The sequence below is a fragment of the Hordeum vulgare genome, chromosome 3H, assembly GCF_904849725.1.
Source record: "Hordeum vulgare subsp. vulgare chromosome 3H, MorexV3_pseudomolecules_assembly, whole genome shotgun sequence".
Lineage (NCBI taxonomy): Eukaryota > Viridiplantae > Streptophyta > Magnoliopsida > Poales > Poaceae > Hordeum > Hordeum vulgare.
The window spans coordinates 469176328-469199432 of record NC_058520.1 but is presented as its reverse complement, the minus strand read 5'-3'; the positions used below and the strand labels follow the sequence as shown (position 1 = coordinate 469199432).

The 23105-nt window shown below is 40.2% G+C and overlaps 1 pseudogene; it reads left to right on the top strand.

Annotated features, from left to right (window-relative positions):
• Nucleotides 1-922: 922 nt before the first annotated feature.
• On the top strand, nucleotides 923-5461 carry LOC123441878 (annotated as a pseudogene).
• Nucleotides 5462-23105: the final 17644 nt, after the last annotated feature.

Here is a 23105-nt window from a genome sequence, read left to right as displayed (position 1 = left end):
CGGCAAGCCTACAAAGGAATTACTCACTCCTGATGGTGAGCATCATGGCGGTGGTGATGCAGAAGGGTTGGTGATGACAACAACGATGAACCCCCCTCTCCGGAGCCCTAAACGGATTCCAGATCAGTCCTCCGGAGGAATTATGGGAGGTAGCGGCAGCTCCGGCTCATGAAATGCGACGAAAAATTTTCTCTGATTTTTTTCTCCGAAGATGTGATTTTATAGGACTGGAATTAGGATGAGAGGAGCCACGTGGGCCCCACAAATCATCAGGACGAGGCTAGGGGGGCGCCCTGTTGACTTGTGGCCCCCTGGCAGCACTTCTGTGACATGTCTTCTCTCCATAATTCCTTATAAATGCCAGAAATAATTTAGAAAAAGTTTCGCCTAATTTCAAGAAGTTTATTTCTGCACAAAAATAACACAATGTAGTTCTGCTCAAAACACCGCTAGTCCGGATTAGATTCATTCAAATCATGCAAATTAAAGGTCAAAACTAGAACAAAAGTGTTTCAAAAGATAGATATGTGGGAGAAGTATCATGTATCCAAAGAATCTAAGTGTAGATGCCTACTAGAAAGGGCAAAGCTCAAATATAAGAGCTCTTGTTTTTAGGAGTCTTCCTCGGCACAACAAGATCAACATCATTGGTTCCGACAACAACTCCACCTCCATAGGTGTGGAGGGGGCCGTCATGAAGGTGGACAAGGCCGTGAGCGGCCTTACGGTGTCTGACAAGGGCACTACTGCTACCTCCACGGGGGAAGCCCAAGCTTGTCCCTCACTCAGGCATGAGGGTTGGGCTGCTCGGGCTCCCTTGATGGCGTACTTTAGGGCTTCATCCGGTTAGGAGGACTGGGTGGTGATGCCATATGAACCTGCTAGTTTTGGCCAGGAGGGTCGGGCTGCTAGGGCTCCCTTGATGACGCACCTCGGTGCTGCATCCCGTCAGGAGGACCGGGTTATGAAGCCATCTGCACCTGCTAGCTATGGCCGGGAGGGCCAAGGGTTGGCGAGTAAGACGGACACCCATATGGGTGTGATGCATGGCCACGAGGGCTATGCAACACATCGGTTGGGAGCTCCTAGAGGCGCTTCACTGGCTGCTGGTGCTGCTGGTTACCAGCACCCCTCTCCTGGCCAGGAGGGCCAAGGGAAGGCATTGCTGGGTATGCCCAACAGTTTCTCTGTAGGTCGAGCTGCTACTACGAAACAGTCTTCACCAGTGCGTGGGATGCACGAGGAGGCATTGTTATTCCATCCAGGAGTGTTGGAGGCTCTGTCGGGGACAGTGGCTGCTCGCCTTGCCACTTATGCTACAACGGCTGGCTCGACCGAGGCAAACAAGTATTTTGAATTCTGTGGAGGAAAAAGTATTATGCACGGTCACTCTAACATAATGGGAAGGAAAGAAAAAAAATGAAGGAGTGACTTGGAGATCTGAGGTTGCTCGTGTGGAAGTAATAGGTAAAAAAAGGAGACATGCAACCCATTCTCGCCCGACGGGTAGTGACATAGAATTTTCTTTTGAAAAACACATGGATAGTTATGAAGGCATACTATCTGAGGGTATGGATGTTTCTTCTAACGGAGTTGTGACACGTGTAGCTAAGGAAATGCATGAGAAGGAAGAAGAATATGTGTAGAAGGAGAGGGAATCAGTTGGAGAAGAAAAGGGAGATGTTGGTGCATCAACGGCTTCCAAAAAGGAGGACCGCCGTGTCAAATGAAAATCCTAGGTTGGAACTGTTGTGGTATGCTCTCCCACACGACAGTTCGCGAGCTCTTGGAACTACAAGGGCGTACCAAGGCTGATTTAATTTTCCTTCAGAGTCTCATTTGAATAATTGTAAGGCCGATGAGCTACGTCATGTTTTAAGTTTTGATTCAATGTTTGAAGTGTTGATTGATGTTCGGGCTGGTGGTCTCATTCTATTTTATCATAAGATGAAAAAAGTTGTTTTGAACTATGTCTCGACGCATTTTACTGATGCCTTGTTTATGAATGAGAATGTTGTACAATGACGTTTTACGAATTTTTATGGTCATCCGAATTGGAGTGATCGTAATTTTATCTTGGGGTGATATTCACAATTTGCACAATAAGGGTGATTACCCATGGGTGGTTTTGGGGGTTTTTAATGAAATTTTAATTTCTTCGGACAAAGAGGGATGAAATGTGAGGCCTAATGCAATGATGAGAGATTTCCGTAAGTGTTTGGGAGAGTGCGGTTCTGAATATATGGGTTGTATTGGTGGGCTCTTTACTTGGAGGAGAGGCGTAATTAGAGAGAGACTTGATCGTGTGGTTTGTAATGTGGAGCGGGTAAATAAATTCCCCCAGGCTGCGATCATAAATGAAGAGCATGTACATTCTGATCATCGTCCTATTGTCCTGGACACAGAATATTATGATGGTAGTATATTCAACCAATCAAGGAGTCGAGTAAAACAGTTCGAAGTTCGATGGCTCAAAGAAGAGGCTGTTATAAAAATTGTGCGTACATCGTTGGACAAAGAGAAAATGTTGGGTACTGGACCATCTCTTGTTGATCGTACAAGGGCGATGCAGGCAGATTTGCATAATTGGGATCGTGATATACTGAGGGGACCGAAAAGAAGAATTAGTAAACTTAAAAAAGAGTTAGAGAAGCTGTGAAGGGCACCTATGACTGAGGATTCTTAAGCGGGACAAAAGGAGATTCTAATCCTTGTTTAAAATGTTTTGGAGCAAGAGGAGATCTATTAGGGTCATGCAAACATGCTATTACATGTCGATCGTAGCACCTCTTTTTGCCATAATGCGGCAACGGCTAGCAAAAAGAGAAATCAGATTAAAATGTTAGTTCATCACAGCGGTGTCTGGGTGCAAGATACGGAGATGAAAAGACACATTTTGGAGTATTTCTCGAAATTATTCACCTGAGAAGTTACCCAACCCGACCTAAAGGTTCTTTCTCTTGTCAAAAGAAAAGTGACAAATGAAATGAATAATGCTCTTCTTGGCCCTTACACAACATAGGAGGTTTGGAAGGCCATGTTTGATAGCAGAGATTTTAAAGTGTCGATTTTGGATGGGTTACACGCTATTTTTTATAAAATATTTTGGTCTATGTTGGGGGATGATGTGACTGTAGAGGTACTACATGCGGTGACTACAATAGTGATGATCCCTAAGATCAATACTCCTCAAAAGGTAGCTCAAATTAGACCAATTAGTCTGTGTAATGCAAAGTTGTTAGAATCGTGATTCTGAATCGGATCGTAGCTCCATTGCTAGGATCGTGAATCATAGAATCATAACTATCAGGATCGTAGAAACTTATATTCCAGGAGAAAAATCGTAGAATCGGAGAGCCTAGATTGGATCATAAGATCGTAAGATTCTAACACTTGAGTCACGATTCTCACAACTTTGGTGTAATGTCTTATACAAGGTAATTTCAAAAATGATTGTGGCCCATTTGAAGATAGTCCTTTCAGATATTATCAGCACAACTTAGAGTGTGTTTGTACCAGGATGAATGATTACAAACAATATTTTAGTAGCATATGAGTGTTTTCACACTATTAAGAAAAAAAGGAATGGTAAAGAGGGATTGTGTGCTATTAAACTACATATGCACAAGGCGTATGTCTGAGTAGAGTCACTTTTCCTAAAGGAGATTATACTCATATTAGGATTCCAAGAGAACTGGATAAATTTAGTTATGCAATGTATATGCTTAGTGGAATACGGGATTCATTTTAATATGGAAGTAACTAAGAGTTTTAAACCTTCTTGAGGATTAAGGCGGGGAGATCCTCTATCTCCATATTTATTCTCGTTATGTACGGAGGATTTCACTCCGCTCTTAGTGAATGTTGAAGATAATGGAAATATTTATGGAATAAAGGTTAGCAGAAATGAACCATCAGTGTCAAACCTTGTTTCTGCTGATGACTCTCTGATCCAGATAAAATTAAATGCTACGAATGCGGAGGCTTTGAAATCGAGTTTGGATTCTTATTGCGCCGCCTCGAGACAAATGGTGAGTGTTAAAATATCTAACATATTTTTTGGTCCCAATACCAATGTGAAACACAAGGCACAAATTTGCACAATTCTGAATATTATGACTCAAGAACTCAATGATAAATTTGCACAATTCTAAATATTATAACTGAAGCACTCAATCATAAATATTTGGGTTTGTCTGCAAACTTGGGGATGAAGAAAAGTGATTGCTTCCAATTCTTGATTGATCAAATCATTATGAAAACAAGTGGTTGGAAAGTAAAATTGTTATTCGCGGGAGGAAATGAAGTTTTGCTCAAATCTGTTGTACAAGCTATCCCAACGTGTGTCATGTTTGTCTTTAAAATTACTAAAAAATGTAAAGGAATCATTGAGGCGATGTCGCATTTGGCGTGGGGTGACGAGGACAATCAAAAGAGAATGAATTAGATGGCATGGTGGAAGATGTGTGTTCCAAAAAAACCAAGGAGGTATGGGTTTCCATCATATACGTTGCTTCAATCTGGCTGTGTTATCCAAACAAGCATGGCCTCTTCTTGGTAATCCCGAGTCTCTATGTGCAATTATCTTGAGAGCTAAATATTTCTAGGAGGGTGATCTAATGAATATAATTCCAAAAAAGGGTTCCCCTTTTACTTGGCAAAGTATTATGCTGGGGGTGAATTCTCTAAAAAATGGTTATATCTGGTGGATTGGAAATGAACATAATATTGATATTTGGCGAGACGCTTGGATCCCAAACGGTGTGAACAGGAAAGTTATTACTCCTAGAAGGGGGGATCTTCTATCTAAGGTTTATGATCTTATTGACCCAGTCACGAAGCTTTGGTCACACAAACGTTGTGGCCAATTTATGCTCAAAGGGTGCTCGATAATCCACTTTCCATGCATGATATCACGGATCTCATTTCTTAGAGCTATAAAAAATGGCATGTTCACTATTTGATCGACCTATTTGTAAGAATGGAACCAACAACATGGTAAAAAATTGCAACATGCATATGGTATGGGTAGAACCAATGTCAATCCTATTTGCGATAGGATTTGGAAGTTATCTTGTCCAGTAAAGGCAAAAAAATTCATTTGGTGTACACTACATGGAACCATCTCGTGCCGAGTAACACTAGCTAATAGACACATGAAGGTTTTACTCATCTACCCATCATGCTTAAATGGACCAAAAGATACAAAACATGTCATGTTCACGTGTAAGAATGCGAAAGAAACTTGGGGCAATTTACGCTTGTATGAGGTGATCAATAAAGCTTGTGTTCTTGACCGTGCGGGAGAGGCGTACTAGAATTCTTACTCCTTATGAAAGATCATGAATTATCTATAATGGGCACCCAGGATGTACGTGAATTAATCGCTATAACAGCGTGCTATTTATGGTGGGATAGACGTCAACTGATTCATGAAGGAAAGTTTCAAGATGCAAACTAAACTTCTACAAGGGCTCGTGCAATAACGATAAACTATGTTAATTCCTACTCCTGTAAGGCAACTAGTAAAAAAGGGGATGGAGCTTCCCCCCTAGGGGTTTTGTGAAGCTGAATGTTGATGTATCTTTTGATAATGATCTGCTTCAGGGTACAGCTGGAGCGGTCATTAGAGAGAACAAAGGCAGCTTCATCATCGGTGGAAACTGGAGGAGTGATTCACGTGTGGATGTATTAGCAACAGAAGTATTGGATCTAAATTAAGTTTGGGTTATACCTTTCATAGAAGCCTATTTGCAACCGCCTTGTTGTTAACTCGGACAATATGGAAGTGATTGAGACAACGAAGAATCGAGGACAGTCGGCGGGAGCAGCAGCTGTAGTTTTTGATGATTGCTATTTTCTCGCTTGTGATTTCCCTATTATTAGATTTTAACATTGCAATAGGGAAGCAAATAAAGTGGCTCATGAAAGTGCTAGGCTAGCCAAATTTTCTGTCACTAGGGATTGGTTTGAGAAACCACGAATTATATTGGACCTTTTCTTATTGATGATGTAACCGTAATTTCTAATTAATAAAGTTATAGTTTATTTCAAAAATCTAGTGCATCGTTATAGTGACTTAAGGCTTAGCGAATCCATCTAGTCTAGAAGTTGCAACATGCAACGAAGGTTTTAGCCCTTGCTCAAGATCTATACATTGAGGATGTAAAAGGAATATCCAACATCGACCCTTAATTAGTCTGTATACATTGTACCGATGTCATGTCCGCTTCTAACTAACCTGATCCGCCATTAGCCTCCTAACTTGCTCGTGCGTGCTTCCCGCCCGAAACAGTCAACGCCACTCCAAATCATCACCACTGCATTCATGCTTGGCCAAAGAAGATGCGACCTCTCAGTGCTGTCAGTAATGAAGCGGTGCATAGGCTGAGAGAGCACTATGTGCACCACTTCCCGTGTAGGCGGCTTCTCCGAGTTCAAACGAGACCGTGTCAGTCCGTAGCGCTACAATAATGATATGCGTTTTCTAAGGAACCTACTCTGGTACCACCTGTCCATCCATATGCCATCAATCATCCCTCTTGGAAACGAACCATTCACCACACCACCGATGCACATTTCCACCCGCCCGCTATATAAAGTACATCACTCGCCACAACGATACTCAACCTTCTCCGATTCATTTCACCTCGTCGCATGATAGGTCTCCAACGTATCGATAATTTATGAAGTATCCATGCTTTATTTGCATATGTTTACAATACTTTTTATATGGGTTTGATGCATTTTATATGATTTAATTAGTAATAACCCGGACTGACGCTATTTTCACTAGAATTACCATGGTGTTGTTTTTTGTGCAGAAACTGAAAGTTCTCCGAATCTCTCTAAACTTTTTAATGATTTTTCCAGGAACATATAAGCAATATTAGAGCAAATAACCAACAGAGGGGTGCCATTTGTGGGCACAAGCAGGCACACCCTGATTGTTTGTGGGACCCATGTGGCTCCGTTGGGCGTGATTCCCACGCTAGAAATCCTATAAACCCCAAAACCCATAAAAATTAGGAGAGAACTTCCCTTCTCTGTTGCAACTCTCTGTATTAAAGAAAAACCCATCTGGAGCCTTTCGAGTACCCTGTCAGAGGGGTAAAGCATCTCTAGTGGCCATCTACATCATCTAGATGGAGGCCATGATGAGGACGTAGTAGTTCATCATCGGGGCTAAGGGTATGTACTCGTAGCTATGTTTTGGCCTCTCTCTCTCTCTCTATCGTGTTCTTGATATGTCACGGTCTTGATGTATCACAGACTTTGTTAATATAGTTGGATCATATGGTGATCTTCCTTTGCCATCTTGTTTTGATGAATTGAATCTTTCCCTTTGAGATCTCGTTATGTTGGATTGAATATTTTGGGTTTGAAAACACTTGATGTATGTATTGCATGTGGATACTCGTGGTGACAATGGATTATTCTGCTGATTTACTTGATATATGTTACGGCACCAACTTGCGGATTCAAGTGACCTTGGGGATCTATGCATAGGGGTTGATTGCACCTTTTCATGTTACGTTCTCCAATAGAAATCTTGGGGTACTCTCTGAAGTTCTTTGTGTTGGATCGAATATGATGAATCTGAATTTGTTTGATGCATGTCGAATAATTAACCCCCGGATACTTAGGCGACATTGGAGTATCTAGGTGACATTAGGGTTGATTGATATGTATCATAGGTGTTATTTTAGTACGAACTCTACAGTTGTGTGTGATACCTATTGGAATAGCTCAATAGATTGATTGGAAAGGATAACTTTGAGGTGGTTAAACTACCTAGAACAATTCCATCTTATATTATTTGCTAATAGGATGACCATGTGATTCTACTATCTTAGCATTGTTGAGAGATTGCACTAGTGAAACTATGAACCCTAGGCCTTGTTTCTAAGCATTTATATAACATTTTGATAGATGTTTAACACTTGTTGCCTCACTTTTTTTATTTATTCAGATTATAAAAATCAATTTCTACTATCCACACTACACTTATATCACAATCTCTTCGTTAAACTAGTGTACCTATACGATTTGCCATTGTATTGGGTGTGTTGGGAATACAAGAAATTTCTTGTATTTGATTGCAGGGTTGCTTGAGAGAGACCTTCTTGATCCTACACCTCCCACGGATTTATAAACATTATGTCATCCACTTGAGGGAAATAGTTGTTGTCCTACAAAACTCTGCACTTGGAGGCTCAACGACCTGTAGAAGAATAAAGTTGCATAGTAGACATCAAACTCTTTTCTAGCGCCGCTCCGAGGGAAGTGATTGCTTGAAGGTATACCTTTAGATATTGCAATTAAATCTTTTAGTTTCTTGTTTTTCACTAGTTTGGTTTTATAAACGAAAACAATAAAAATGGAATTTAGGTTGCCTCAATTGCTTCGCCTTTATAATGTCTTTTGTGAAAATGATGGTTTGGAAAATTGTGCTCAATTATTAGAGGAACGATTTATAAAAATGCTTAATGTGAATTCCTTGAATGATTAGCATGATAATAATATTTTTAGTATGAATCCTCTGAATATCCATGATGCTAATGATATGCAAAGCCACAAGCTTGGGGATGCTATACTTGATGAAGATGATATTTTTAGTCCCCCAAGTTTTGGTGAGAAAATTAATTATGATGAAAGCTAGCCTCCTATTTATGATGATTATATTGATGAAAGTGGGTTTGGAAGAGTGCCAACTCTAGGTACTAATGACCCACTGTTTTGGAGGATGTGGAATCTTATTGGAATAATGATAACGATGGATTTGGAGAGGTCATGACTTTATTTAGTGATGAGTCCACAATTTTGGAAGAGATTTTAATTGATTATGACAACAAAGTTGCTATCAACGATGATTATGGTGATGACATGTATGCTATAAAGAGTAATAATAACCATGAAACTTGTCATCATGATTTTAATTTTCAATTGGATTTTGCTAATCAAGTATCGAATGATATTTAATTTGTTATGTTTGCTCCCACCACTTTTATGAATGATAAGAAGTTTGCTTGTGCGGGTAATAATAAAAATTCTTTGATTATGTATCATGAAAAGAATAAGTTATACGATAGTTATATTGTTAAATTCCTTCATTATGCTACTGAAAATTATTATGGGGGAGGAACATATGCTTGTAGGTATTGCAATAATATCAAGTTTCCTCTCTATGTGTTCAAAGTTCTCAATTCATGCTTGTTTTGCTTTCGTATGCAAGTTGATTCGTGCTACAATAAATTGATTGCTTGAAAAATACCTATGCATAGGAGGTTGGTTATACTTAAATGTTATTTTCATGTGATTCATGATGCTCTTTTGTGCATCAGTTCATTACTTTCATATGAGCATCACGGAAATCATCATGCCTAGCTAAAAGGCATTAAATAAAAGTGCTTTTTGGGAGATAACCCAATATTTATCCTTTCTATTTTGTGTGTTCACATGATTAAGCTATTGTATTAATCATTTTCTATGTCTTTTATTCAAATGAGGTCCCAAGTAAAGCCTTTGGGATAGTCTGGATACTTGTTTGTTTGATTATGTGCAAAAACAAAAACTTTTATGTCCAGTGCAGAGTTTCTCTAATTTTACTAGAGCGTCAAAAAAATATGAAATTTTTACAATGGTTTTCTATGCAAATTCTATGTTTTTTCCTAATTGTTCAGAATTTTATAGATGGTGTAGTATGGTTTAAGTTCAGACCTTTATAGACAATTCTGTTTTTTATATATTCTGTTTTCCATGCATAGTTTCCTTGTTTTAGTGTTTCCATAGCTTATATTTAGTGATATAAATTTTGAGAATGATATAATTCAGTATATATTATGTGATAATAATATGAATCTTGTATTGACAGTACCTAAGTGAATGATCTATCATTATTACACTAACCCATCTCATGAAGTTTCGTTAAGTTAAGTTTTGTGTGATTGAAGTTTTCAAGTTTTGGGTGTCATCCCGACATTAGGATAATAAGGAGCAGAAAGAAACTAATATTTTGGATGACCAAGCCAGCCCAAGGCAAGATCGAAGGAATACTAAAGCATCAATGCTTGGGGATACCTCGGAAGGTGTCCCCTCTTTCAGCTTCAACATTATGGGTATAACTTACATGAAGCTATATTTTTATTCGTCACATGATATTTGTTTTGCTTAGAGCATTATTTTAATTTTTTTGTCTGTTAGATATTATTTATAATATTTTTTTGAATTAAAATTTCTAAGAATTACCTTTAGAATGTTTGAATTGCATGTGTGATTTGTGTTGTATAAAAATAGAAACTTTTGGTATAGTATTTGAATTATCATATTTTACTGGAACCAAAAAAGCTTCTGAAATATCTAAAAAATAATTTAATACAGATTATTTATCAGGTACTTAATTTTAAGAATTATTTGATTTACAAAAGTACACTTTTTGAATTAATTCTACAGACTATTCTGTTTGGACAGATTGATGTCATAGTTTGGTTATCTACTTATCCTAGAGGTTTCATGGCTTATATTTGTAGATATAAACTTTTGGAAATGATAGTATATGTTAGATAATGTTTGAAAATTGTTATGCAACTTATCTTGGAACTACAAGAAGTGTTGATTTATTCTTTTGTATACTAGCATGTCTCACGAGTTCTTTTTGCGTTTTTGTGGATGAAGTTTTTGAGACTTAGGTGAAACCGGGATAAGTGAGGATTGAAAGAGACACAAAACCTCAAGCTTGGGTATGCCCAAGGAACCCCAAGTAAACATTTCAAGAATTGTTAAGCATCTAAGATTGAGGATGATACGCATCCCACCTCTGTTCATCAAAAACTATCGGTTAACCTATGTCGAGCCTACGTTTTTATTTGTTCACATAATATGTGTTATTCTCGAAGTGTCCTTTGTTTTGTTTGCTATTTGAATGGAATTATTAGATATGAAATTATTTATTAAGAGAGACTACTCACATATTGATACATCTCCGTCGTATCTATAATTTTTGATTGTTTCATGCCAATATTCTACAACTTTCATATACTTTTGGCAACTTTTTATACTATTTTTGGGACTAACATATTGATCCAGTGCCCAGTGTCAGTTCCTGTTTGTTGCATGTTTTTTGTTTCGCAGATTATCCATACCAAACAAAGTCCAAACGCAATAAAAAACCTACGGGGATTTTTTTGGAATATTTATGATTTTTGGGAAGAAGAATCAACGCGAAACGATGCCCGAGGGGGTCACAAGCCCCCTAGCCGCGGCCTGGGGGTGGGGCCACGCCTGGCAGGCTTGTGACCAATCCCTAAGGCTGTTGGGGCCCTTCTTTCGCTGCAAGAAAGATAATATTAGGAAGAAAATCGTGTTAACATTTCAGCCCAATCGGAGTTACGGTTCTGCGGGAATTTAAGAAACGGTGAAAGGCCGAATCTGGGAGCACAGAAACAGAAGGACACACAGAGAGAGAGATCCAATCTCGGAGGGGATCTCGCCCCTCCGCCGCCATGGAGACCATGGACCAGAGGGGAAACCCTCCTCCCATCTAGGGAGGAGTTCAAGGAATAATAAGAAGAAGGGGGCTCTCTCCCCCTCTCTCTCGGTGGCGCCGGAATGTCGCCCTGGACATCATCGTGTGACGGCGATCTACACCAACACCTCCGTCATCATCACCAACACCTCCATCACCTTCCCCCATCTATATTCAGCGGTCCACTCCCCCGCAACCCGCTGTACCCTCTACTTGAACATGGTGCTTTATGCTTCATATTATTATCCAATGATGTGTTGCCATCCTATGATGTCTGAGTAGATTTTCGTTGTCCTATCGGTGATTGATGAATTGCTATGATTGGTTTAATTTGCTTGTGGTTATGTTGTTGTCCTTTGGTGCCCATCATATGAGCGCACGCGTGGATCACACCATAGGGTTAGTAGTATGTTCATAGGACTATGTATTGGAGCGCAAGGGTGAGAGAAGCTTCAGCCTAGCATAGAAATTGATGCATACGGGATTGAAGGGGGGCCAATATATCATATTGCTATGGTTGGGTTTTACCTTAATGAACGTTAGTAGTTGCGGATGCTTGCTAATAGTTCCAATCATAAGTGCATAGAATTCCAAGTAAGGGATGACATGCTAGCAGTGGCCTCTCCCACATAAAACTTGCTATTGGTCTAGTAACGTAGTCAATTGCTTAGGGACAATTCCGCAACTCCTACCACCACTTTTCCACACTCGTTAAACTAACATAATTGTTTCTTTATCTAACCAGCCCCTAGTTTTATTTGCGTGTTCTTTGTTTTCTTGCAAACCTATCCTATCACGCCTACAAAGTACTTTTATTTTCATACTTGTTCTAGGTAAAGCGAATGTAAAGTGTGCGTAGAGTTGTATCGGTGGTCGATAGAACTTGAGGGAATATTTGTCCTACCTTTAGCTCCTCGTTGGGTTAGACACTCTTACTTATCGAGAAAGGCTACAATTGATCCCCTATACTTGTGGGTTATCACATATCTACTTAATTGTTTTACTACTCAATGATCTTCAATTATACCTTGTGAGTGTAGTTTGATGTTTACTTGTGTGCTTCACTTATATCCTAAGAGTAAATTGTGATGAAATGAAATATAATAAATCTGAAATTATCAATGTTCTTTATGCTTAATAGTAGTTTCACATTTGTTTTAGAAAGTAAAATCTTTTCAAGTTTGACAATCACAATATTGGCCATACAAGAAATTCATGAATGATTAGTATAAGAAAGAGAACCTTCACATACAAATATATTAGCTTGGACATCTTTTATCATTGTGAATACCCATTAATTATTTTAAAACTTGATCAAGTAGTTGATGTTGGACAAGGAAGACAAAGTAATGGTTACGTTTGGGTATATTTGCATAGAATTTATATTGTTATGGATCCTCCAACATGTGGTGCTTGTTTAGAACCTTTTGCTAGCCAAAACTTCGTACTAAGTACAGATACTACTTGTGCATCCAAATCCTTGATACAAGTTTCTTCCATGAGAGTCCACAATACCTACTTCTATATGGTATTTCACTGTCATTCCAAGTAAATTTGTATGTGCCTGCTCTATATCCTTCAAACAAACATCCATTTTGTGTTCCTGTATCACTCATGGAGCAATCGGGCGGTCAATATCTTCCATGCTAAGCGGGTTATTCTCATGATGAGTGTTTATTCACTTGTCATTCCATGAGATAGGCCGGTAAAAAGGATTTCCAATCATGCATAACACAGAAATAAATAAAAAAGAATTTCCCCTATAATGTTTATTGTTTGGAGGGCACCCATGGATACGGCTAGCCATGGCAAGTGTTTGAATGATTGAGGGGAGTAAAGTCTCAATTCTGTTTGGGAACTGGTAATAATTTGATTAGCATGGAAGATGTGGAAATCTCTTGTCGTAATGTTGACATGAAAGGCACACCACCCAAAATATATTCCTCTCTGTTTCAAACAATGAGATCTAGAACCTCTGCAAATCCATGATTCCCTCTTCGAAGGGACATTCTATATAATTTCATGTTATGTAATTTTCATGTTGAGTCAACTTCTTATTCTAACCTTAATCTATTAGTTGGCAAGCACCATGTGGTGGGTGATACATTGCCTATATATCGATAATTTATGAAGTATTCATGCCATATTCACCTATGTTTACAATATTTGTATATGTCTTTCATGCAATTTTTTTGATTTATTTAGAACTAACCCACACTGACGTTGTTTTCAGCAGAATTACTGTGGTGTTTTTCATGTGCAGATAATGAAAGTTATCAGAATCGCCCAAAACGTTTTGACGTTTTTTCTCTAACATCTATGAAATATTGGAGAGAAGAACCACCAAAGGGGAGCCACCTGTGGGCCACAAGCCAACATGGGGCGCCTTCCCCCTGGGCGTGCCCTTATGGCTTGTGGGGCCCATGTGGCTCCGTTTAGGGTGATTCCAATGCCAAAAAATCCTATACATACAGAAACCCTCAGAAATAAACAAAGAAGTGCCGCACCACCTCCGTAACTCTCTGTATTGATGAAAAAACCGTATGGAGCCTTTCCCTTACCCTGCCAGAGGGGGGAAATCATCTCTGGTGGCCATCTTCATCATCCCGACATGGAGGGAGTAGTTCACCCTTGGGGCTGAGGGTATGATCAATAGCTATGTGTTTGATCTCTCTCTCTCTCTCTCTCGTCTTCTTGAGATGTCCCAATCTTGATGTATCACAGGCTTTGTTAATATAGTTGGATCATATGGTGTTTGTCCGTTGCTATCTTGTTGTGATGAATTGAATCTTTCCCTTTCAGATCTTGTTATGTTGGATTTAATATTGGATTTGATAACACTTTATGTATGTCTTGCATGTGGATACCCGTGGTGACAGTGGGGTATTCTATTGATTCACTTGATATATGGTATGGCATCAACTTGTGGATTCCGGTGACCTTGGGGATCTATGCATAGGGGTTGATTTCACGTTTTCATACTACGTTCTCCGATAGAAATCTTGGGGTACTCTTTGAAGTTCTTTGTGTTGTATTGAATATGATGAATCTAAAATTGTTTGATGCATGTCGTATAATTAACCCACGGATACTTGAGGTGGCATTGGAGTATCTAGGTGATATTAGGATTGATTCATACATATCATGGCTGTTATTCTAGTACGAACTCTAGGGCTGCTTTAGACACCTATAGGTGTAGCTCAAAATATTGACCGGAGAGAATAACTTTGAGGTGGTTCTACTACCTACACCAATTTCATCTTATGTTCTCTGCTACTTATGAATTTGGAGTGAGTCTTTATTGCATGTTGAAGGGTGATCATATGATTCTACTATGTTAGCATTGTTGAGAGATTGCACTACTGAAAGTATGAACACTAGGCCTATTTGCAAGAATTTATACACCATTTTGCTCACTGTTTTCCATTTTCTAACTTCTTGTTTTATATTTTGAGATTACAAAAACCTATATCTACTACCCATACTACACCATGTATCACCATCTCTTTGCCGAACTAGTGCACCTATACAATTTGCCATTGTATTGGGTGTGTTGGGGACACAAGAGATTTCTTGTATTTCATTGCATGGTTGTTTTAGAGAGACCATCTTCATCCTACACTTCCCACGGATTGACAAACCTTAGGTCATCCACTTGAGGTAAATTTGTTGCTGTCCTACAAACCTCTGCACTTGGAGGCCCAAGAAAGTCCACAAGAATAAAGTTGTGTAGTAGACATTAGTGGCGAAAGATCCAAACAATATATCCAGTAAAATATATTTCATCATGATTCATTATCACTACTCGTATCAAGTTCTTTGCTATCAGTCCATTCTTTGACATCTGCTAGCTGATGACAAAGAAGTTCTTTGCCGTCTGCTTCCACAAAAGAGACGACAAATAATGGACTGAGTGCAAATATACTATTTGCCATCAGTCCATTCTTTTCCATCTTCCAACAAACGGAAAAGAGTCTAAAGGCAAACAACAAATAGCCTAGTTGGGCCCCACTAGACCGTGGGGATGGCTAGGTCAATGAATGTCGTCTGCTTGTGCTTTGTCGTTTGTCTTTAGGGTCTTTGTCGTCTGCTCACAAACACCAAATCCCTTCCCTATCTAATGGCCGTTATCCCTCACCCCCCTCTCTCTGTTCCCCCTCTTTCTCTCTCCCCCACCCGCAACTGCTGGCGCCACCTCCTCCACTATCGCGGAGCCATCCCCTTCCTTCCCCCATTGCTGTCAGCTCCTCCCTCCCTTCATTCACCGTTGCACCTCCTACCTCCCTTCCCCCACTGATGCCCCCACCGTTGTCAGCTACTCCCTCCCTTCCCCCACCGCTAGCGCCACCCCCCGCCCCTACCACCTCCCTGCAGCAGACAACCGAGCCGGATTCAGGAGGTTACGTCGCACCACTTGAGCCAGGCCAAGATGCCCTCCCCTCCCCGCGGCCCTCCTCCACCACCGCGGCGACACCCCACCCGCCACCCCCACCCCACCGGAGCCAGGTCGTGGCGCCCCCCTCCCCGTGGCCCTCCTCCACCATCGCGGCGCGACCCCCCTCCAAGGTAGTCCATTTTTTAGTTTTGGCAGATTTGTGAAGTTAAGTGCATGATCATATGGTAGTTAGTGGTTCTCGTGTGCAACATACACCATCTGTAAATGGAAAATATAGTTAGTTGCTCGTGGTCTCCTTCGCTGCTGGATTGAGTAGGGAAGTCACAACGGTTAAGCATAGCCGCCAGCTACTCCTTTCATTTTTGTTTAAAATATATGACCGTGAAATCGCAGGAGTGTGGTAGTGTTTTGGAAGTGCAGCGCGGGATCTGAAATGTGTTTTGGCGCGAGCGAGATTACAATGTCCAAAATTTTGGAGTGGGGTTGGCACAGGAGGAAACTTCCTGCCTTCTTATTGGTCCATCCGGCACTCCCACGGATTGCTTCCATCGGCTCATTTTTAGGCGGTCATCCTTTCTAGATCCGAAGGCTGAGATACAAAGTCATGTGGATCATGCCGTGTCAAAGATTTTTACTGTTCCCTCCTATATGTTATTGACGACACACCATTAAACAAAGAGAGAAAAAATGAGAAAACTACTACAGGCTAAATATAAATACACGGGACTAAAAAAGTAAATATTGAAATGGATCTTTCTAACTCCAACCTCCACTACTTTTTGGCTACACCAAACTAATGTTTGGGAGTAGTGTTTATTTTCTTTTGTACACCACCAAAATTTCAATCGTGCATCGCATAAGACTGACCGTTGAGTCGACGATACCCTCAACACCAACGGTCTTTACAATGTCTCATAACAAAAACATATGTAATATGGTGCATGTGTGGAGCCCATGCGGAACTGAGGCCCCTTGACCGGAATATGTTCAATGGTATAGCACCGTAATAACCTTGCTATCTCATAAATGTCATATACTTAGCTTGTTTTCCGCTAAAATGATGTAATGAGCTTAGTGTTGGAAATATGCCCTAGAGGCAATGATAAAATAGTTATAATTATATTTGCTATTACAAGATAATCGTTTATTATCCATGCTATAATTGTATTTAATGAAAACATAGATACATGTGTGGACACATAGACAAAACAATGTCCCTAGCAAGCCTCTAGTTGGCTAGCCAGTTGATCAATGATAGTCAAGGTTTTCTGACTATATGCAAGTGTTGTCACTTGATAACTAGATCACATCATTAGGTTAATAATGTGATGTACTAGACCCAAACTATGAACGTAGCATATTGGTCGTGTCCTTTTATTTCTATTGTTTTCTGCGTGTCAAGTATTTATTCCTATGACCATGAGATCATATAACTCACTAGCACCGGAGGAATACCTTGTGTGTATCAAACGTCGCAACGTAACTGGGTGATTATAAAGGTACTCTACAGGTATCTCCGAAGGTGTCCGTTGAGTTAGTATGGATCGAGACTGGGATTTGTCACTTCGTGTGATGGAGAGGTATCTCGGGGCCCACTCGGTAATGCAACATCACAAACAAGCCTTGCAAGCAATGTGACTAAGTGTAAGTCACGAGATCTTGTATTACAGAACGAGTAAAGAGACTTGCAGGTAACGAGATTGAAATAGGTATGCGGATACCGACGATCGAATCTCAAGCAAGTAAAATACCGAAGGACAAAGGGAATGACATACGGGATTATATGAATCCTTGGCACGGAGGTTTGATACGTCTCCAACGTATCTATAATTATTGATGGTTCGATGCTATTATCTTGTCGAACTTTGGATGTTTTGTATGCGTTTTATATCTTTTTTTTGGACTAACTTATTAACTCAGTGCCAAGTGCCATATCATGTTTTTTCCGTCTTTTTGACCCTTTTCAGAGGAGGATTTTAAACGGTGTCCGAACGGAATAAAACTTCCGAAAAGATTTTTTCTGTAACAGAAGAAACGCACGAGACTTGAGAACCAAGGCAGGGGCCACCAGGTGACCCCACAAGCCCCCTAGGCGCGGACAGGGGGCCCGCGCCTAGCAGGCTTGTGGGCCCCCTGTGGCTCGTCTTCCCTACCTCTTCCGCCTATAAATTCAGGAAAAATCCAAAACTGCAAGAAAGATCCATAAAAATACTTTTCCGCCGACGCAAGCTTCTGTCTCCGCAAGATCCCATCTGGGGCACGCTTTGGTGCCCTACCAGAGGGGGGATTCGATACGGAGGGCTTCTTCATCAACACCATGACCTCTCCGATGATGCATGAGTAGTTCACCATAGACCTATGGGTCCATAGCTAGTAGCTAGATGGCTTCTTATCTCTCTTGGATCTTCAATACAAAGTTCTCCATGATCTTCATGGAGATCTATCCGATGTAATCTTCTTTTGCGGTGTGTTTGTCGAGATCCGATGAATTGTGGATTTATGATCAGGTTATCTATGAATCTTGTTTGAGTTTCTTCTGATCTCTTATATGCATGATTTCATATCCTTGTAATTCTCTTCAAGTTGTGTGTTTTGTTTGGCCAACTTGATGTATGATTCTTGTAATGGGAGAAGTGCTTGGTTTTGGGTTCATACCATGCGGTGACCTCACCCAGTAACAGAAGGGGTAGCGAGGCACGCATCGTGTTGTTGCCATCAAGGGTAAAAAGGTGTGGTTTACGTCATTGGTTTGAGTTTATGCCTCTACATCATGTCATCTTGCTTAAGGCGTTACTCTGTTTGTCATGAACTCAATACACTAGATGCATGTTGCATAGCAGTCGATGTGTGGAGTAATAGTAGTAGATGCAGAAAGTATCGGTCTACTTGTCTCGGACGTGATGCCTATATGTATGATCATTGCCTTAGATATCGTCATGACTTTGCGCGGTTCTATCAATTGCTCGACAGTAATTTGTTCACCCACCGTAATATTTGCTATTTTGAGAGAAGCCTCTAGTGAACACTATGGCCCCGGGGTCTACTTCACATCATATTTTCAGCCTTACACTTTTACTTCGTTGCACTTTCCGCCTTCAGATCTCACTTTGCAATCAATCTTGAAGGGATTGACACACCCTTTATAGTGTTGGGTGCAAGGTCGTTTGTGTTTGCACAGGTACTGTGGACACTTGGCTTGATTCTTCTACTGGATTAATACCTTGGTTCTCATACTGAGGGAAATACTTACTACTCCTCTGCGGATCACCCATTCCTCTTCAAGGGAAAAACGAACGCAAGCTCAAGAGGCCGTCGGGGATTCCTGGCGCCGTAGCAGAAGGATTTTTGGCGCCATTGCCGGGGAGGATCAAGTCAAGAATAGTCTCCCATCAACGTGCCGATTTCTCGCGCCGTTGCCGGGGAGGATCAAGTTCTAAGTGAAGCTCATCCAAGTAAGTGTCGCAAACTCATCTCTTGCGTTTACTTTTTTTTGCCTCTCGTTTTCCTCTCCCCCACTTGTGGAAAACAAAAATTTACAAACAAATTTGCCTTTTTCGTTTGCCTATTTCGTTCGCCCTTTATTCTCGCTTGCTTTTTGTTTTCTTGTGTGCTATGTGCCTTCAATATGCTTGCATCCTCGCTTGCTGAAAATCTAGTGATATGGATCCTCACCCACTTAATAATCTCTTTAAGAGATCCACTTATGTGGAACCAATTGCTAGTAAGTTGAGTGCACTTGACTTTCTCTATGGAGTTTTGCTTGAGATGCGTGCATCTGAAAATCATGATGAAGAAATTTGTGAAGTGATTCACGAGGGCTCCTTGAATGAAAAGCATGATTGCAATGGTTTCACTATGAATTATATTAGTGTCAATCATGCTAAAATATGCAAAACCCTAAGCTTGGGGATGCTAGTTTTGTTATGTCCTCTACTTGTTGCAATGATCATGATTGGGGTGATGATTTTTCTTATGATCTTGAAAATTTGTTTAAACCTCATGGTGAATATGATATTTGCATTGAAAGGGGGTTTGGAGAAGACATGACTTTAGTTGATGATAATCCCACTATTTTTGAAGAGTGTCAACTTTCCATGCATGTGGATCATGAAAAGAATATCCTATGGGATAGCTACATTGTTGAATTTGATTATGATCCCACATGTAATTGCTATGAGAGAGGAAAATATTGTGGTAGAAACTTTCATGTTACCAAATAACCTCTCGTTATGTTGAGATTGCTATTGTCTCTTTCTTCTTCCTTGCATATGGTAACTATTGGTTGTCTTGACAATATGTTTTCCTGTAAAATGCCTATGCATAGGAAGTATGTTAGACTTAGATGTGATTTTCACATGCTTTATGATGCTCTCGTTGTGCTTCAATTCTTGTCTTTTGTGTGAGCATCATTGAATTATCAAATGCCTAGCTAAGGGCGTTAAACAATAGCGCTTGTTGGGAGGCAACCCAATGAATTTATCTTTTTCTTTATGTTTTGTTACGTCCACACCAACATAATTCAGTTATGATTGTGTTTTTTGTGTTTCTTTTTGTGTTTGAGCCAAGCAAAACCTTTATGACTAGTTTTGGTGATGGTTATTTGATCCTGCTGGAAAAAGACACAAACTTTTCGCTCACGAGATTATTTTTCATTTTAATTCAAAAGAGCTTTTGAGTTGATTCTTCTTGCTGCTGGTTGATATGCATTTTGCACAGGCGTTCGTAATTTTTCAGAATTTTTGAGGTACTATAAGTATACGAAATATACAGATTGCTATAGACTGGTCTGTTTTTGATAGATTCTGTTTTTGTTGTGTTTGTTGCTTGTTTGGATGAAACTATGGATAGTATCAGGGGGTACTAGCCATGGAAAAGTGAGAATACAGTAACCTAACACTAATATAAATAGAAATCAAGATTGCTAGAGTAGCTAAAGAGGTGGTAGTTTGTTTTCTTGTGCTAATGATATCACGAGTTTCTATTTAAGTTTTGTGTTGTGAACTTTTCAAGTTTTGGGTGATGTTCTCATGGACAAAGGGATAAAGAGTGGAAAGAGCTCAAGCTTGGGGATGCCCAAGGCATCCCAAGCCAAATTCAAGGACACCAAAAAGCCTAAGCTTGGGGATGCCCCGGGAAGGCATCCCCTCTTTCGTCTTCAATCCATCGGTAACATTACTTGGAGCTATATTTTTATTCACCACATGATATGTATCTTGCTTGGAGCGTCTTGTATCGAAGGATTCTTTTCTTTTTTTTTTCACAATCATCCTTTCTGCCCACATTTTGAGAGATACATGCACTCATCGTGAATTTGCTAGAATACTCTTTGTGCTTCACTTATATCTTTTGAGCTAGACAATGTTGCTCTATGTGCTTCACTTAGATCTTTTAGAGCACGGCGATGCGTAACTTGGTAGTTGTCTTGTGCTATGAAAGTAGTCCCAAAGGTGATAGGTATCCAAAGAGGATACAATAAAACTTCCATCATCATCTGCATTGAGTAGAAGAGAAGTTTGATTCCTCTCAATTAGTTTTGAGACGTGGATTTGATAATATTGAGAGTCATGTTAGTAGGGTGTTGTGAATCTAGAAATACTTGTGTTGAAGTTAGTGATTCCCGTAACATGCACATATGGTGAACCGCTATGTTAGGAAGTCGGAGCATAATTGATCTATTGATTGTGATCCTTTGTGTTGCGGTCGGGATCGCGCGATGGTTTACACCTACCAACCCTTCCCCTAGGAGTATGCGTTTAGCACTTTGTTCCGATTACTAATAAAAACTTTCGAAACAAGTATGTGAGTTCTTCATGACTAATGTGAGTCCATGGTATAGATGCACTTTCACCTTCCACCATTGCTAGCCTCTCTAGTACCGTGCAATTTTCGCCGGTGCACAAACCCACCATATGCCTTCCTCAAAACAGCCACCATACCTACCTACTATGGCATTTTCATAGCCATTCCAAGATATATTGACATGCAACTCCCACTGTTCCGTCTCATGACTTGTGACACCACTCTCATATTTCCATCGCATGATCATAAGATAGCTAGCGAGATGTTTCAACGTCATACGCCAAGCTAGATCGTTGCACATCCCGGTACACTGCTAGAGACATTTCCTATAGAGTCATCAACATTCTAAGCTTTGAGTTGTGAGTAAATAAAAGTGTGATGATCATCATTATTAGAGAATTGTCCCATGTGAGGAAATAAAAAAAGAGGCCAAAGTTGCCCACATAAAAAAAGAGAAAAAAAGAGTGTAAGTGCATCTAGTGCCCCTTAGTGATTTTGGTGGTATGAAGACTTAAGGGTAAGTATCTAATGTGTTCATGAGTGTACCCAGGATCTATAAGTCACTGAGGAGTTTGAAATATTCGGTGAATATCGACCCCTAAAATTTATATCTTCGGTTGAATAAATTGGTCTGAAGTTGAAGATTTGAATCGCGAAGAATTTGCGATGAAATCGATATTCCTCATGAAGATATTGAAATTGAGGAATTCGGTGTGTCCTGAAGAAAATCATTCCGAAGACTTTGAAGCATGAAGATTTACTCTTTCTATTTTGTTTTCTTCACACTTGAGTAATAGGAACACCGTACTGTTAAAGGGGGTCGAGGTAACACATTGGAATGAATTTCCTCATGATGCTCAACCCAAACCTAATCCTACCAAAAGCCTCAAGTGAGGAATATGAGTGACATGTGGACTCTCACAGTTGAGGGTCCCGACCGTTTCGATAGCCACGCCACATCATTGGTCTTATCCACACCAATGGTCATATTATTGAAGGGCATTAGTGTCAAATCATGCCGGGATGCTTCCAGGCTATAAATAGCCACCCCCACAACCATTAGCTGGTTGGCTACTCCGCTAGAAACTGACACTTGTCATAAGAGAAACCCAAATTCCTCAGAGTCTTCGAGAGTAATTCATCAGTGAGGAAATACCCCAAAACACCAAACCACAAACCGAAAACCAAGTGATTGAGCATCACTGAAGAAGTTGTTCCTGTGTGGGACTGAAGCCTTTTACCTTTGTGGATTGTGCATCATCCAGACGGTTAGGCGTCATCGTCTAGAGCAATCCAGTAGTCAATTGTGGATCACCGGGTGACCAAGTTTGTGAGGGTTGGGAAGTCTGCCCTAAAGACTTACCACGAGTTTTGGGCGAGGACTGT